Here is a 17210-nt window from a genome sequence, read left to right as displayed (position 1 = left end):
TACAGTGGGGCCTTGACTTACGAGTTTAATTCGTTCCGAGACCGAGCTCGTTAAGGAGCTCATTAAGGAGCTCGTTAACTCAAATTACTCTATCAACTCAATGCAAAAAATCTGCTGAGAGACAGCTGGTATCTCAAAAAACTCGTTAGTCGGGACACTCGTAAGTCAAGGCCCCACTGTGTGTGTGTGTGTGTGTGTGTGTGTGTGTATGAAACATCAATGATGAGAGAATCACTAATCGGCTGCCTCCTGCACACCCCCCACTGGGGATCGAGCCTGCAACCCAGGCATGTGCCCTTGACTGGAATCAAACACAGGACCCTTTGGTCCACAGGCCAACACTCTATCCACTGAGCCAAACCAGCTAGGACGGCATTTAAAAAAAATGATCTTTTCATTTGAAGTATAAGATCATCTATAAGGAGAAAATGTTTGTGAAGAAGGCCAGGACCAGCACTTACACCTACAGAAGTGAGAAAACCACAAACAAAACTGCCATAGCACAACTGCTCATTCTCCTAGGATCCTAGCACTGGGTAGAAACTGAGCTTGAAACAACAGAAAACCTCACTATTGCAAACTAAGGACAAGAGTTAGTCAACTAGACTGGTTCCCTCAATTTACCCCCCGCAGCACATGCAGTTCCTGTCCACTAGGTGGTGCTCTCCACCACATGGTTCCTGGGGGAACAGTACAGTACATCAAAATGACAACAGCCTGGTTTTAAGATGATTTGTCTCCTGAGGATATACATTTGGTTTAAGTTTCCACTGCAAAGTTAAAGTTCTTAAGATAGGTCATGCAGATCAATTGCTCCTGTAATCTGAAACTCAAAAGAGCAAGTAATATCTAAACAAGGGGAGGGGGAAGCCCTGAGCTCATAAGGGTCTCTAAAAGCCAGGAGACAGTCAGCCTGGCTACCTCTAATCTCATCATCAAAACTGTTACCTTGTCCAGTTTCTGCTTCACATCAGCAAAGAGAAGAGTGAAATGAACTGCGGGTGGTACAAAGGGAGAACATGCATTCAACTTCCATACTTCTTGATAGATGCCAATAATTTACACTCAACAGAAAACACTACGTGATAACATTTGAACCCTCGAAGTTTAAGTGCTTTGCTCTACTAAAACATACTTTTTCTCTGTTAGTAAAAGCAAAAGCCAAGGAACCAATGTGTGTTTTACCATGAAGCTCTGAGAAAGCGCTGGGTAACAAGATACAGAGCCTTGCCCCCAAAGCCATCTTTCTGAGTGAATGGGAATAAAATGCAGAGCATGCCGGCCTCGACCAATTGTACAACTGCTCAAATTCCAAGCAAAACCCAGGGCCTTGTTTCATCATTCCTCGTCTTCCAAAACTCAGATTCCTTTCCCTCATTATGGTGTTCTTTGGAGTAAATAGGCATGAAACTTAAAGTACTTCCGTACACATGCCAAAAAAAAGGCAGAAAATATTATTCCAAGAAATAAATCACAAAAAATTCTAACAGCTTCTCTGCTTGAAAAAAAAAAAGAAAATAAAATTTAGTTGTTTCTGAAATTTAAAGAAACTGTAGCAAACTACTAGCTGCTAAGTTTTATAAAATGGAAACAGACTAGTCTGATGAAAATTGATTTTTAGTTAAGTGTTCAAAATAGCATAAAATCAGTAGTCCCTAATTATAACACTTGCCAGAGAAAAATCTGTGTGTAAAATAACCAGAAAAATAACAGTTAGATCCTGAGCTGTATATTACAGATCTTCACTCTGAGAATCAAAGTTCTCTTTTCCTCCTACTTTTAAGATATACTGTTTTACTAAGAAACAAAAAAAATGTTTAACTCCCATATTTGAATTTTATATTCAGAACTCATTCTTAAAGCCTTAAAAGGTAAACCAGCATATACAATTTAAATCCCTTTAACAGTTTTTCAGATCATTAGGTAAAGCCTTTAAAACATGACACACACAAAAATTTCCATTCTTATCACAGCAACAAATTTCAGGTTAACATCACATATCAATTTGTAAGCCATAAAAGTGTCACCAAAATGTAACACTGTCCCCCAAACACACACACACACACACACACACACACACTTTTAAGGGACAATGTAGCAGCATCACTGAGGGAAGGAGATTCAAACCTGACCATGCTCAAGAGCTCCTTAGAAGCGCTGTAGCACTAGTCAGTATCTGATCCAACGCTGGCATGACTGCTACTTCAAAAGTGCGATATGTAACAACTGGCAAATACCTTCCCACACTTAATGCCAACATGCGATTGTGAGGTTAATGTTATAACAATGAGATTTAAACCACATTTTAATTAAGGTTTTTAAATTTTATTTGTACTTTCTATATTGTGGTGTATTTCAGTAATTAAACCAACTAAAACATTTTTCCTCTTTACAAAATTAGTAATTTCTTCATATGCTAAAATGGAATGCTTATTTTATAAAAAAATAGTTTAAATTTTCCTGGCAACTAAGTAAGTATTTTGTTTTTCAAATGGAATCTATAAACATATATGTACTGTCTGTGCCCATCATTGAAAAGGGGCATGTTGGGGACTTCTAGGACAATCACGAAGGTTCTTTTAGGAAAGCAAACACCCACGCTGAAAATTCACATGGAACCCTTATTTTCAAGTGCAGCCCAAGTCTTTGTTTCAGATCCACATAAATCACCACTCTTCTCTCTGGAAATGAGTTTTGGAGAAAACATTATTAAATGTTACATCTGACTTTAATAGAGTCTCCCAATTTGCTTTTGCATGTTTATTATCAAAGTCTAATCACGACTTTCCCAAACTTATTTATACTTTCACACAAACTTCCAAAGTTTTCCAAACTTAAATAAAAACCCACAAAAACTGTGGGAAATGTTTCGCTTGAGAGATAAAAGTAAATTGGTCCAAATGTACATTTGCAATAATCAGTGTTTACTTTCAGCTTACAGCACTTTCAATATCTGCACTCAACTTAATTTTCTTGTCTCTTAGAAAGAAGGAGGGAAAGTAGTTTTATTCCCCCCACTTTGCTCTCAAAATATAAACTCACTTAATGCAGAGCACTTGCAGCAGGCGTGTCTTCAACTGCAAGCAAGCCGTCTCCCCAGCGCTCAGGCTGCGGACGAAATGATTTCCTTCAAGACCGGGGTCGGAAGAGTTTATGAATCTAATTTCACGTTTCCTAATAAAATGAAGGTGTTTGACTATAAAGACACAATTAAATTTTAGTAAATGAAAATAACAAAAGAACTGATATGACAAAACTAAAGTGGGAAGGAGGATGAGTATTAACTCATTTAGTTAAAAATTTGTTTTTTTTTTCCTTTAAGTGTCTCTACAATAGACTTTGCACTACATTTATTAAAATATGACAAACTTTTAATGTGGGAACAATTTACCAGTTAGCATTATCTCCTGAAAGAGGACGTATACTGTGGGTAAGTAAAACCCTAGAAACTATTTATGCTGCCCTTGCTCAAAGCTGCTGAGAAAATGGCTCTGTGTGCACTTTAAAAATAATCATGAAAAACCAGTTTAAAGGGTGACTGTGACACAGCTAATCTACAAGCCAAGGGAGGCCATTTCACTCTTGAGACAGAAATTTGTCTCTCAGAGGGGACCTAAGCCATCCATACAGTAATTCATGTTAAAGTTCATAAAACTATAAAGAAATATTCTAACAGAATGGACATATTTTAAAGTTTGTATGACTGGCAACAGAAAAAATTTTTTATCCTTTAAAAAAATGTCTCCTGACAAGAGATTCTAGTTTTGAAGTATGTCACACCCCAGTTCCCCAGCCACGAATCCCAGTTCATTTTTTAAAATGAGGTCTATTTCCTGTAATTTTCGATATTTTAGAGTACAATTATTTTACATTTTTATGATGCCTTTGGGGTATCATTACAAATATTTTTATGTGTTTAAACTTAGGAAAGTAAAATTAAGTAATAGCTTCTCTTAAAGGGAGCTGTCAGCTCTCTCCTGAAGAAAAATCTTTGTTTTAAAGCAATCTAGAGATTTATATCCCTAGTAACCATAGAAATTAATCTTAAGCTTTAGGGGGAAAAATTGCATAAAATGCCCTTTATTTAATTAAAATCAGAGCTCTGCCCTTAGAAATAAGGACCCTCCTTTGAAGAGAAAGAACTTTCCACAGAGTAGGATTGTTTTGACTCAAGGTGGCACTCTTTGTGATAAATTAATCAAACACGTTTAACTGACTCGAATTTTTCTGCACAGAAAGTTAAATACTTTGTGGAAAGGTTTTGCTCAAGGAATCCATCCACTGAAAACTGAGTAAGAAAAGAAAGTGAAACACCCCGGATCCAAACAGTGCTTGTAGACTGTGTGAGCAGAAAAGGGAAGAGTGAAGAAAAGACTTTAATAATAACGAGGAGAGTGCTCACAGCGGAAGTCACTTTGTTTTCATTAGGAAACTAAAAATACCATTCGCCGGCCTTAACACGAAGATCCATCAACACGTCGTAACTCAGAGCATGCTGGCCATGACCCTTGCTTTCTGTTTCACATGCACTAAAACAGAGACGGTCCGAATTCTGCTTATCACCCATGACTCAGAAGTTCATTTCAGAGAGAAGGTGGGGGGTGGTGTGTTTTTTTTCTGGGGGAAAGGCAAGGCCCTCTGCACCACTCCCTCCTGGGACGGAAGGAATGCGTGCGTCTGAAGGGTGGTAAAGACAAACTCTTCAAACGTTTTTAAAAAGTCAAAGTTTCAAAGCTTGTAAAATTCAGGTTTTGATGAAATTTGTGTACTACCAAATTTGATTAACTTTTATAGCTTCAAGTTCTTCTCTACAGTGAATAATTTTAAAAGCTAAGCCACATTCTGTTTCCATTATATTAAAAAAAACAAAAACCCAGACATTTCTGAAAAAAAAAAAAAAAGAGATAAACACAAAAAAGCTTAGTGTAGCACCAGGAAGCAAAGATACTGACGATCATGTAAAAAACAAACACTTTATTTGTAAGGCGCTCACAGTGCATTGTAAGCACAAGCCAATCCAACAGCAGTGTTTCTGCTCTCAGACGCCCAGTCTTTAGAGAGGCCAGGAAGAGGCGTTTCTCCCCGGGGCTTAGGTGCTGCGAGGAGCCTACACATTTCCCATGCTCTTCGGTGAGCAACCCCACTTTCTGGAAAAGACGGCATTTCCTCCCCACACCGCCCGTGGCTGATTTTACAGTCCTACAACGGAAGCAGTTCCTAAGCATTTAAGAGAATCAAGACATCTTGGCCCATGGAATGAGCTGCAAAGCGGGAGAGAAAACGCTGAGGAATCATAAATGAGAATGGGTGGCTTCCCCTGTGCCTGACCCCAGTGGGTCTAAAACGATTCCTCTATGGAAAAAAATACCAAAAACAAACAAAACAGGAACCAAGAATTTAGACTCAGATATTAGAAAATGACGCATCTTGCCTTTCACTCCAGGCTGTGTGCTTCTCTAGCAATTAGTCGCCGCAGTAAACACCATGTGTGTCAATGAATCACTTTTCACTTTTAATTCAAATTAAATAAACGAGGACAGAAATCTAGAAATATACTCTAAAGCATCAATAGAAAATGTTTATAATAGCTTAAAAATAATTTCAAAGGATAATGCTGTTTTGAAACTTTACAATATGATGTGTGGTAAAAGCAACATCAACGTTCTTTTAACAGTATCGCTGGAATCCCTGCGCTTGCCCTCTGCTGACCTTACACGTGCCAGAACCTCCGAAAGATACAAGCACCCATATTCACGGAAAACACAAGAACTTCATGCGCTTTTTGTATGCCTTTCCCTCCTCTCCCCCTTGTGCAAGAATAACCAACAAGGTACATGCAGACTCTTCTTGTGCCACCTGAGCCCCGCCTCCCAGGGCCGTCTCCTGTGGGATTTCATCTAACAAGCAAAGCCTTACACGGGGTCAGACACCCAGGCCTGCAAAGCTGTCGAGGGCTCTGTAACATACGCAAGCGTACGGAGGAGCTAATGCAAATGCTGTGAGGTCAAAGGGAATGCTGAGCACAGCAGTGAGGAAGCCTGTACTAACCACCTATGTGCACACGGTACACAATGGCCCACAGTGTGCCCTTGGTCAAGTCCCTTCCACAGGCTCCAATTTCCTTGCTTGGAAAATGAAGGGACTGCATTCTCTGGTCCCTACGGTCTATTTGAGCCCCAGAAATTCCATGACTTCTTGCATTTGACTGAAAACTGAACTGTATATTTTATTTTTTAAATTGAATTTATTGGGGTGACATTGGTTCTCAAAACCATACAGTTTCAAGTGTACAACTCAATAAAACATCGCCTGCACACTGCACTGCGGCCCACTGCCCCAAGCGAAGCCTCTTTCCATCCCCCTTCCCCCCTCCCCCCCTTTTCCCTCTGGCCATCACCACACCGTTGTCTGTGTCTATGGATTATACATGTATGTTCTTTGGTTAATCCTTTCACCTTCTTTCATCCAGTTCCCCCAACCTCCCTCCCCGCTGACAGCTGTCAGTCTGTCCCATGTATCCATGCCTGTTTCCATTTTGTTCGTTAGCTTATTTTGCTCATTAGCTTCCACATGTAAGTGAGATCATACAGGACTTGTCTTTCTCTGACTGGCTTATTTCACTTAGCACAATGCTCTCCAGGCCCATCCGTGCTGTCACAAAGGGTAAGAGTTCCTTCTTTTTTACAGCCGGGTAGTATTCCAGGGTGTAGATGTCCCACAGCTTTGTATCCACTCATCTGTGATGGGCACTTGAGCTGTTTCCAGATCTTGGCTATTGTACATATGCTGCAATGAGCATAGGGGTGCATACATTTTTTCGAATTAGTATTTCAGGTTTCTTAGGATATATTCCTAGAAGTGGGATCACTGGGTCAAAAGGCAGTTCCATTTTTAATTTTGTGAGGAAACTCCATACTGTTTTCCACAGTTGCTGCACCATTCTGCATGCCCATGAGTAGTATATTTTAAAGTGATTTTTCATATCCAAGTTTTATGTGTAACTGTGCTTAAGTTACAAGGGAAAAATTTAGCATTTGTTTCTGATGACCTACTACATGACAAAGCATGTTCCATATTTTCACATATCTCATTTAATCTTCATAACAATCCTCTGATATGATCACCTTTCCCATTTTATAGGTAAGAAAACTGAGGCTTAGATCTGCTAGCGTTGATAAAATCAGATCTGTCCCATGAACTCTCCACACTCTCCCACACATCGTGGGTCTGCCTGATGCAGAATGCCAACAATGCACTGACTCGCCGTGGAGGAATGACCAGTGCAGTGCTGCGCGTGTGTAAAATGCTGTGCAGGGTACACACAGGCAGGAGGCATGTCCCGCTCTCCACGGGCCCTACCTTACAGGGCCAAACCATGAGGCTATACACCCTTGACTGCAAAAGTCCATTAAAAACCTACATGTGCCATGAAATCGGCGGACGGAAAAGGTATGACGGACCGGAAAACACGGAGGGAGTGACGTGGGCCCTTGGGAACGGCAGCAGAGGGAAGACTGTCTCAGGTGGGGCCAGGTGCATTTACTTCTGTCTCTGGTGATTCTAATGGACGAGCAGAGCTGAGAACCACTGTGCGGGCACAGGAAAGCGGACTGTGGAGTCGGACTGCGGGATCCAATGGAGCTCTGACAGCCAGCTGCGTGGCCATTCCCGAATGACTTAACCTGCCTGTGCCTGTTTCTTCATTTGTAAAATGGGAAGATGGCAGTGCATACCTCCTATGGTGCATGAGGATGAAACGAGCCGTCTTCTGCGAAGGGCTCAGCAAAGGGCCTGCGTACAAGTACTGGCGAAGGCTGGGGGCCCTGGCGCCCAGGGAAGGGGTCCCTGCGAGCTGGTGGCAGCTTCCTCCTCCTCCTCTTTCATATGCAAGTCGTGTGTTTAATGCAAAAAATAAATGCTAACTTTATGCCAAAGCAGGACCAGCTCCAGCTCTCCCCACGCCTGCGTCTACATTTTTAAACAGGAAGAAAAACACGATAAAATTCACGTTCAGGTAAAGTAATCTGTGGAGTGAACTGTAACCAGGTTTTTTAAAGGAGGTTCTCACGGGGTCCTGGTGTGGAGACATGGAACAAGGTAAACGGCCTGAGAGCTGGAAATAAACGACAGGCACAGTGATGCCACCGTGAGCACCCACCGGGCTCTACGCATGTGCACGCCCAAAACGGGGCGGGAAATGGACGCCCGTGATGAGCGCATGGGAGTCTTCATCCTATTGTCAAATTCACTTCCTCAAATAAGTGGAACTTCATCAGGATCTCTGTCACATACACTTTCCAAGACAAGATTTCCCTCCCTTCTTCCCATGTACTCTTTACATTCCCAAGAGAAAGGTCCTCAATTTAAGAATGAAGAAACTGAGTCCGAGGGACTGCCCAAGGCCACTGTTAAGTGAGATGAACATGATTCCTTAAAAAGCAACCCCAGGGGAGAGGCCGGGGGAAAAGCAGAGGCCGGGGCAGTAAAACAGTGTCCACAACCTGTGGAGGACCCTCCCACGCTGACACCTCTACCCCGCCCCGCCCCGCCCTCAGAACAGCCCCCCTGGACCCTGTGGCCGCAATTCCTGTGTTCGCTGCTGTGAGCTCGAGACCACCGCTGTCTTCTTGGGCCTCGGCCCCACGCCCCACGGCTGGTCCCTGTTGCCCATTGTGCTAACCAGCCAATCTGCCAGCAATCCCACGGACTCCATCTCTGCAATGGAGCCTGAATCCCGCCCCTTCTGCTCAGCCCTCAGCCGTGAGGGCGGATTCCTCATGGCTGTCCCTGCTTGGCAGGTTCTCCCCTTTCCAGCCCCACGTCCACCCTCGTGTGCCTCCCACCCACTGGCCCCAGCCTGCATGCCAGGGAGGAGGAGCTGAGGCGGGGATATGTGTGCTGTTCGCAGTCAGGAGCTGTGCCTGCCATTCTCAGCCTCACACATCAGGATGCTGCTGCCCTGCCCGACTGTGGGGACAAAGCCCGGCGCTTCACCTGCACCCCTTCCCATGCTGACTAACTGTGTGCTTTGTTATTCTGTGACTAACACCAAACACATCAGCAGAAACTACACATCTGTTCACCCCTGCAGCAGGCATGGTTTTAGGCTGTCCTGCAAATGTTAACTCAGTTCTCGGTAACAACTTTACGAGGCAGCTTTATTATCTGTATTTTGTACACGAGGACGCTGAGGCACAGAAGGTTAAATACTGAGCGCAACACCACTCAGCTAACAGGCAGCACACCTGGATGAAAACCCAGTTCATCTGGCTCCAGCCACTGCTCTTCTCTGCTGTCTACACTGCCTGTCCCGCTAGACCTCCAAGATCTGCCAATGAAAAGCCACCTGGTCCTACCACGCTGAGATACAGCTATGATGGCCACAGTGAAATCTGATGGTGCCTGCTGAGTTAAACTAAGATCAGCTTTATCTTCTAACACACAAGCATGTAAGGAGACATGCTGTATGTGCATAGTGTACTGCAAGCATGTCAGACTCGCGGCCCATGGGCCGCATGCCTCGTTTATTTGGCCTGTGTTAGCCTTTGAGTCTGACATGCTTGGTGTACTGTGAGGTGCTCACACCCGAAGGTACCGGGTGTGTCCGAAATGGGTATGATTGCTGATTACTGCAGTAAACCCAGGTGCTTTTCTATTTACCAGAGAAGTCACGTGAACTTTAATACAGTATTAACTAAGATCATCAAATGTAATTCTTGCTCCACAGAACCTGAGTGCCTACTGTTGGTCACCACAAATTTACAGCTCGTTTAGATAAGCCTTCCTTAACTTTGGAAGATCTCTTTCTTCTTTTCAGGATCATTTTTCTCTGGAGGGAACCAATCCCAGTAAAAGAAGCAAATATATTTGAAGTGACTCTTCTACTTGTTTGCAAAATATAATAAACCCAATTGTGATAATAAACCCCAATAACAATATTACTGCCAATATGTCAGGAAGGTCTCCCTACTAGACTTGCTGGTCTCTGAGCCACTTAATCTCACCATTTTTTGAGCCTCCAATCCTCAGCACAGTGACTGGCACAGAGTCCCATGAGTCCAAGAATATTTACTGAATTACTAAGTAAAAGCAGGTACCCGTGTTTGGACTACTTACACCATTGGTCCAATGCAAAGCCAAAGACTTCATAATCCTCCCAATGAAAACAGCTGTGCTACTTGTTCACCGGAACTTAACACCATTCATTGTTAGGACAAAACCATCAGCTAATATAATACAGGCAGTCAGGACTTCTAGGAGTATAATAAGAACGGTTAGTTTATATCCATAGGGTATAAACTAATAATCCAAAGTACTAAGCAACTAGCAAAGCAGTGTAAGTGTTAAGAAAAAACTCTAGCTTTCACAGGTAAAAGAAAAAGAGGAAACAGATGTGGTCAGTGAGAGAAGTGAACACTGGGCAGACTGCGGATGTCCTTCTCCGAAGGCCTTTAATGACACAGACATCGCCTGGTTCACAGGGCCTAGGGTTACTGCTGCGTGAAGACGGGAGGCAAGCCTAGCCAGCCTTCCACTAGCCTTGGTCAGAGCATTTGAAGAAAATACACAACTAGGCCAAACAGGCAAAGGAAGCAAAGAGGTGGCACTTCTCAGCAGAGGGATAATGATTTGAGGCTACCGTGAATTTACATAAAACAAGCCTTTCAGAAATGTATCCTGGTGCCTAACAAACTCTCCTTGAAAGATCTTTTCTTTTAAATTAGAAACAGTAGCTTTATTAACGCACAACCCATTTCAAATTTGAAACACAACTCTAAGCCATACCTTGTGGAATGGAAAGCCGTAATTGTAATGTGGAACGAGACCAACTGAAATCAATATAAGAAATTTGAAGTAAGCAAATACTTTTTTTTTCCTAGGGGGTAGTATAAAACGTATGAAATTACAGTAGTAAGAAGTTATTAATTTGAAATTAGAAAGTGGAATTGAGGACTTCAAAATACTCATAGATTTTCCAAAGAATTTTGAAAGCAAAGAAAACCGTCCCTGCTCTGGAAAAGCTGCCCTTCCAGCAAAGCAGCGCTTCCTCTGCGTGGCTGCTGGGCCTCGCCGCGCAGCAACCCGGCCCCGCATGATTACAGCTGTATTCTCGGGTTCAGGGGTAGCACACCGACCGGCTTCTACACAGGCATCCCGTATTTAATAGTTAACTCGATTTAATGATTAAACCCGAACCAGGTGGGAACAGGACCTGTGTCGAGCTGCCTCCGTGACAGAACACTGGCGAGCAGGTCTGGGAAAATGTCAGAATCACTGGGCAAAGAATCATGGCTGCAGACATTCCCTTCAGGTCACAGCTAACTTGTGGGCCTCATTTGCTAAAGGAAAGAATAAAGGGACGTTCGTTCAACAGGGGGAAAGGCTTTTCAAGTTTACTTTTCCCTGAGCAGTGACTGCAGTTCCTCTGGATCTCGGGCCACGCGCGCAGTCCAGCCCGGTCCCTGTCCCCCATGGCTAGGAGCCAAGCCGCGGGGGTGGAGCTGGGGCGGCGCAAGCGGCAGACTATATCCTTGCCTCAGTGGGATTTTAAAGTGGTTTTTCCATCACTTGGCATTACAAAAAAAAATGGCCTCTTCAACTACATTTACAATTTTTTACAACCTTATTTTCTGCTTAGAGTGGAGAGTTTGTGAAATTGCACAATATAAAAAAGAAAATAAATTCAACCCATAATATCCTCACCTAGAAATAAACTCTTTTACTACTTTGATGTATTATTGTCCATTTTATGTGTATATATATATATCCTTTATATAATTGAGACCATATTAGATGTACATTCTATTTTCTGCTTATTTTTAATTAACATCATAACAAGCATTTCCCCATGTAATTAAAATTCTTCTGAAAATTATTTTAATGTCTACGTAACATTTCATTGTTGAAACTTACCATAATTTGACTATTTCTGTACTGTTAGACACCTAGGTTGTTTCTTCTCATTTTTCATGTGAATAAAGTATGCTGTAATGAACATCTTTTTGCGAAACCATACCAGAGTATTTTTATATACTAAGCCTTTATCTGATTTTGCCATTCCTTAGATGCAGTCTTAACAGAGGAATTACAAGGTAACAAGTTACACACATTTCAAAATCTTGACACAGGTGTCCACACACTGTTCCACACAGGACAGGCCACTGTCCCGGCGCAGGCGGGGCAGCCGTCGCTGACAGTGCTGCCTGGACCCTCCCTTCGGTTGCCTGCTCAGACTGCTGCATTTTAAAACAGCCAACAACACAGTTATCCTAATACCATTCAATCCAATCCTCCTGCCTCAAGTTAGTGAGCATTTTCATGGCAAAATACAGGGCCAAGAAGAAGACTGCAGTTTCCTCGTCTGGAAAATGAGGAGAGTCAGGCTAAAGGGCCTCTGGAACTTTCGAGTCTAACGTTTTATGGTTCTTATCTGTCACCGCGCAGACACACACACACACCGTGCGTGCTGGTTCACGAGGCACTGACAGGAGGATAAAATGGAACCAACTCACTTAAAGCCGTTCAGCTGTTGCTCAATCTGGTTTCTCTTGGAGCAAATCATGAACAATAACTCTGCAAATTGGAAATACTTAAATACAATTGCCATACTGTTTTATAAAAAGAAAGATAACATTCACTTCTGGTACTTAAACACATAACCTAGTTTTTGATTCTCAATTCAGGCTCCATAAAACTAGATGCCGCAGCTGGAAATTCTGATTCAAAATTATGACTTCACAGAAAGCCAGACGCTGTATCCAAGATAAGGTTTCCTGGAGAAGTGTAGCATTTTAAGAGGCCATCGAAAATCTGTATTAGATTTTCTGCAGGAACCTCCAGGATACTACTGAGCATTAGGAATCTACACACTAACAGGAAGATAAGGCTGCCAATCTGCTTTATATTTCTTAACAGCAATAGAACACATTTACTTGATGCGTGCACACAGACCTCGATCACCCTAGAGGTGAAACGTACTGAAAAGTAGCCACCAGATTCCTCAGAACCACTGGACAAAAAAGAAACAAGTGACAACACTTTTTTTTTTTAATCTTTGAAGATTAAATCAGTATAAAAGGGACCAAAAATATTTTAAACATTATTTCAGTGGCGAATTCAAGCAGAACCTTGTTACTTGAAAAACAGTAAGTTACCTAAAACAATGTAATTGGCAAAACAGAGAAAAAGAATTTAGGGAAAGCTACTGAGTCAGACAGTTTACTTGTAAAATAAAATAACATTTTTATTCTTGAAAATACAAAATTAACTTCATAGCCTACAATACTATTCAGGAATTTAAAAATTATCCCTTTCATATATTTTCAAAGGAAATTGAAAAGGTTAATAGATTTGGAGCCAAACTTTACACGAAAAGTTTTTCCTTGGATTCAATACCAGTGAAATATATTTACTGAGTTCTAACTGAATGCCTTGAACCGAGGAAACTAATTGGGAAAGAAACGGTACGCAGCCCTTGCCGCGTGGTGCTTGCAGCCCTGGTCTGTCCCCACGAGGCGGGTGGGGAAAGCCACCTCTGGACCCTCGACTCCCATGTCCGCTCCTCCTGGAGCAGGTCAGCCGAGACTCTGTGGCCCGCCTGGTCCACTTTCTTTCCCGCGTGCCCTCCACGGGCACCCTCTCCCACATCACACCGAGCAGACATAGCCCTCACCAAACCTGCATTGGCCGAGGGGCACTGGCCTGGCCACACGCCCTCTTCACGCAGGGACACCGAGGAAGTGGTGACTCTCACGACTGGACAACAAACCCTGTCACAGGGCTGGGGAGGGGGTCCCGATTGTTCCAACAAAACCCGAGGGGACCTGCCCGAGCTGTCGTCTGACAGGTCATTAGGAAAACGTTTTGATGACAGTTTGGCATGTAACTCAGAGAAGTTCAAAGAACTGGGTGGAGTGGCCGTGTTATCACAAAACGTCCATTCTTGTCCACTCATTTATATAAACAAGGTTTCTTATGACATAAGAAATAAAAACTAAGAATGTAGCTGATATTGAACCCTGTCATGTTCTAGAAAAAAGTAATAGCCATCCACGTGCACATGATCTAGTTAGAAAACACACCCATCCATTGCCTTAAGGGGCTTTTCTAATAAAAGATGTGTTTTTGTTTTCATCCACGTATACTAATGATAATTGCAAAGGTAGTTCAACACAGAACAACTCAACATGGTATCAGAGGACAATTACAGCCCTTTGGTCATCACCAGAAATTTTTTAAAAATTAAATTTCAATTCTCATACCTATTTTTGTTGCATAAAAGTATGCTAGAACCATCAATACAGGATTTTCAAGCATAAATGGAGAGAGGATACTATTATGTGGGGGAGTGAAATAGAAATCAAGTTCAAGGAGAAAAATTTTTTCAGGGATATTTTTCCCAACAAATGATGGTTATCAAACAGTATTAAAGATTCCATGGGATACATTTTAAAAAGTGATTAAAAGTTTCACTTTAAAATGTCAAGTTTTATAGTATACTGGAAAGTATATCCTTTGCAACTATTTAAATTTATGATGAAAAATTACAGCTGTCAGCTTGAAATATATATGTGAGCAATTACCCAGTGTTTCCCAAAATTCTTTTAGAGAGTAAATGAACAAAAATACTTAAAGGGCACTGGCTCATGGTCTGGTGGGGCAAAATCACTGAACATACATAATTACAAATAATTAAAGTTCTGTGAAGCAAAAACAGGGACACTACATGAGCATAAAATAGAAGTGCCCAGCCTAGTCTGGGGGGAGGGGCAAAAAGGGTTTCTGTTACTACAGGTAAACCTCAAGAGGATAAGGATTGTGTCTGTCTTGTTCATTCTCACATTCCTAGGGTGTAGAATGAATGACTAAAATCAGCTAGGAAATAAAAATAAGGAGTTGGGTGGCAAAGGTGTTTCAGACAGAGGGAACAGTATGTGCAAAGGCTACGAAGAAGAAGAGAATGTGAAATGTTCAAGGAATCAAGCTGGACCATGCCATGCTTAACAATCTATAGTAGAGATTTTTTTTCTCAAGAGGTAACTGGAAAAAAACATTTTAATCAGAGAAGTGACCTAATCAGGTTTCCTTTTATATATTTATTATCTCTCAGGGAAAAAAAATCTGCTGCTAATCAGTAAGAAGCAGGAACTCATTCATTCATCCATCAAATGTGAACTGAGTATCTGTTTTGTGCCAGATACTGTATTAGGCTCTGAAGCTACAGGAATAAACAGACAACCAAGCCCTCACAGATCTTGCAAACCATCAAGAAGTATTTATTTTAAGAGAGTTAAAGCACAAGCTAAATTAGGGACTGAGAGAAAATACTTGAAAATCATACATCTGACAAAGGACTTGTATCCCACATATAAAGAACTCTCCAACTTAACACTAAGGAAACAACTCGATTTTAAACTGGGCAGAAGACCTGCACAGACACCTCATTAAGGAAGGAGAGTATGTAGGCATATGAAAGATATTACACCATTAGCCAATAGGGATGCAAATTAACAATGAAACATCACCCTACACCCATTAAAAGAGCTAACACAAAACAGTGACAATACCAGGGGCTTCATAGCCTCACCAGCATTGCTGGTGAGAGTACAAAATGGGACAACTATTCTGGGAAATAAGTTAGCAGTTTATTAAAAAAAATAACAGTCTTGCCTGGCAGGTGTGGCTCAGTGGTTGAGTGTTGACCCATGAACCAGGAGGTCATGGTTCGATTTCCAGTCAGGGCACATGCCAGGGTTGTGGGCTCAATCCCCAGTGGGGAGTGTGCAGGAGGCAGCCAATCAATGATTCTCTCTCATCATTGATGTTTCTCTCTCTCTCCCTCCCTCTCTCTCTGAAATCAATAAAAGCATATTTTTAAAACGTAACAGCCTTACCCTATATAATAAAAGCCTAATATGCAAATTGTCCCCTCGGGCGGTCGTTCGTCCCCTCGCTATGATGTGCGATGACCACCAGGGGGTGGCATGGAACATGGCAGATGTCAGATGGCAACCAACAACAGTGGTGGGTGGGGAGGGGGGCCGCCATCCGGCTCCCAGGCACTGAGGGAGCCAGGTAGGGGGCCCGGCCCTGACCTATCTCCCCGCAGATGGTGACCAGCAGCCGGCAGGCTCTGATTGCCCAATCGGGGCCAGTCCCAGGCTATGACGGGGAACTGGGGGTGGGTGGCAGCAACCAACCTCCCGCAGAGCCCAGGCGGAGGGCTGCAACCTCTCACTGGCTACCTGGGGGCGGGGATGATGGGGACAGAGGTGCGGTGCGAATGTGGGGTGTCCACCGAGCTTGCTCTCACTCCCCCTGCTACCCTCCCCGCTCAGGTGCCGGGAGCCTGCGAGGAGCCCGCCCCGCACCCACATGGCCTCTTTTGGGTGAGCCGGGTGACAGCTGTGCTTACTGCATCTCCGCATGGGGACTTGGGGCCCAGAGCTCAACTGGGACCTGCCCTTCCACTCCAGACACTCATGCTTCGATCACCGGCCAGGCCCAGGGATCGCACCTGTGCACGAATTTTGTGCACTGGGCCTCTGGTTAAAATATAATTTAGGTAGCATATCCTTTACCCATTTAAAGTGTGCTTTTTGGTGGTTTCTAGTATATTCACAAGTTGTACAACCATCACCCCAATCAACTTTAGAACATTTCTGTAACCCCCCAATCCCCACACCCATTAGCTGTCACTCCCCATTTCCCCCAGCCTCCCAGCCCAGGACAACCAATCCACTTCCTGTCTCTGTGGATTTGCTTATTCTGTACATTTCATATAAATGGAGTCAGACAATATGCGGCCCTTGGTATCTGGCTTCTTTCACTTTGCATGTTTGCAGGGTCCTTCCAGGTTGTAATATCAGCACTTCATTCCTTTTTATTGCCAGATAACCTCAATGCATCAACGTATCGCGTTGTAGTACCCATCATCAGCTGATGGGCATTTGGATGATTTTCACTTTTTGGTCATTATGAATAATGCTGCCGTGAACACTTGTGCACAAGTACTTTTTAATAACATTAAACATACAGTTACCATAGGTCCCAGCAATCCCACGCCTGAGTACTGGCCCTAGAGAAATGAAAATTTAAGCTCACACAAAAACCTGTGCACAAATGTTTATAGCAACTCTATTCATAGCTGCCCTCAAACTGGAAATAACTCAAATGTCCCTCAACTGTAATGGATGACCGCAGCCCATCCA

At 42.9% G+C, this 17210-nt stretch overlaps 1 protein-coding gene and 1 long non-coding RNA gene across 3 annotated transcripts in view; both read right to left on the bottom strand.

The window, feature by feature from the left end:
* Window positions 1-17210, bottom strand: part of STX18 (syntaxin 18) — an 80050-nt gene that overhangs the window by 33348 nt on the left and 29492 nt on the right. The gene's annotated exons all lie outside the window — the stretch shown is intronic.
* Window positions 2329-4525, bottom strand: LOC106726071. The gene is made up of 3 exons (XR_001362085.1): window positions 4443-4525; window positions 3043-3174; window positions 2329-2681 (listed from the first exon to the last, which is right to left on the bottom strand). It is a non-coding gene; the product is annotated as an uncharacterized LOC106726071 (long non-coding RNA).

Source organism: Myotis brandtii, unplaced genomic scaffold, assembly GCF_000412655.1.
Source record: "Myotis brandtii unplaced genomic scaffold, ASM41265v1 scaffold223, whole genome shotgun sequence".
Lineage (NCBI taxonomy): Eukaryota > Metazoa > Chordata > Mammalia > Chiroptera > Vespertilionidae > Myotis > Myotis brandtii.
This window is presented reverse-complemented; position numbering and strand designations above follow the sequence as displayed.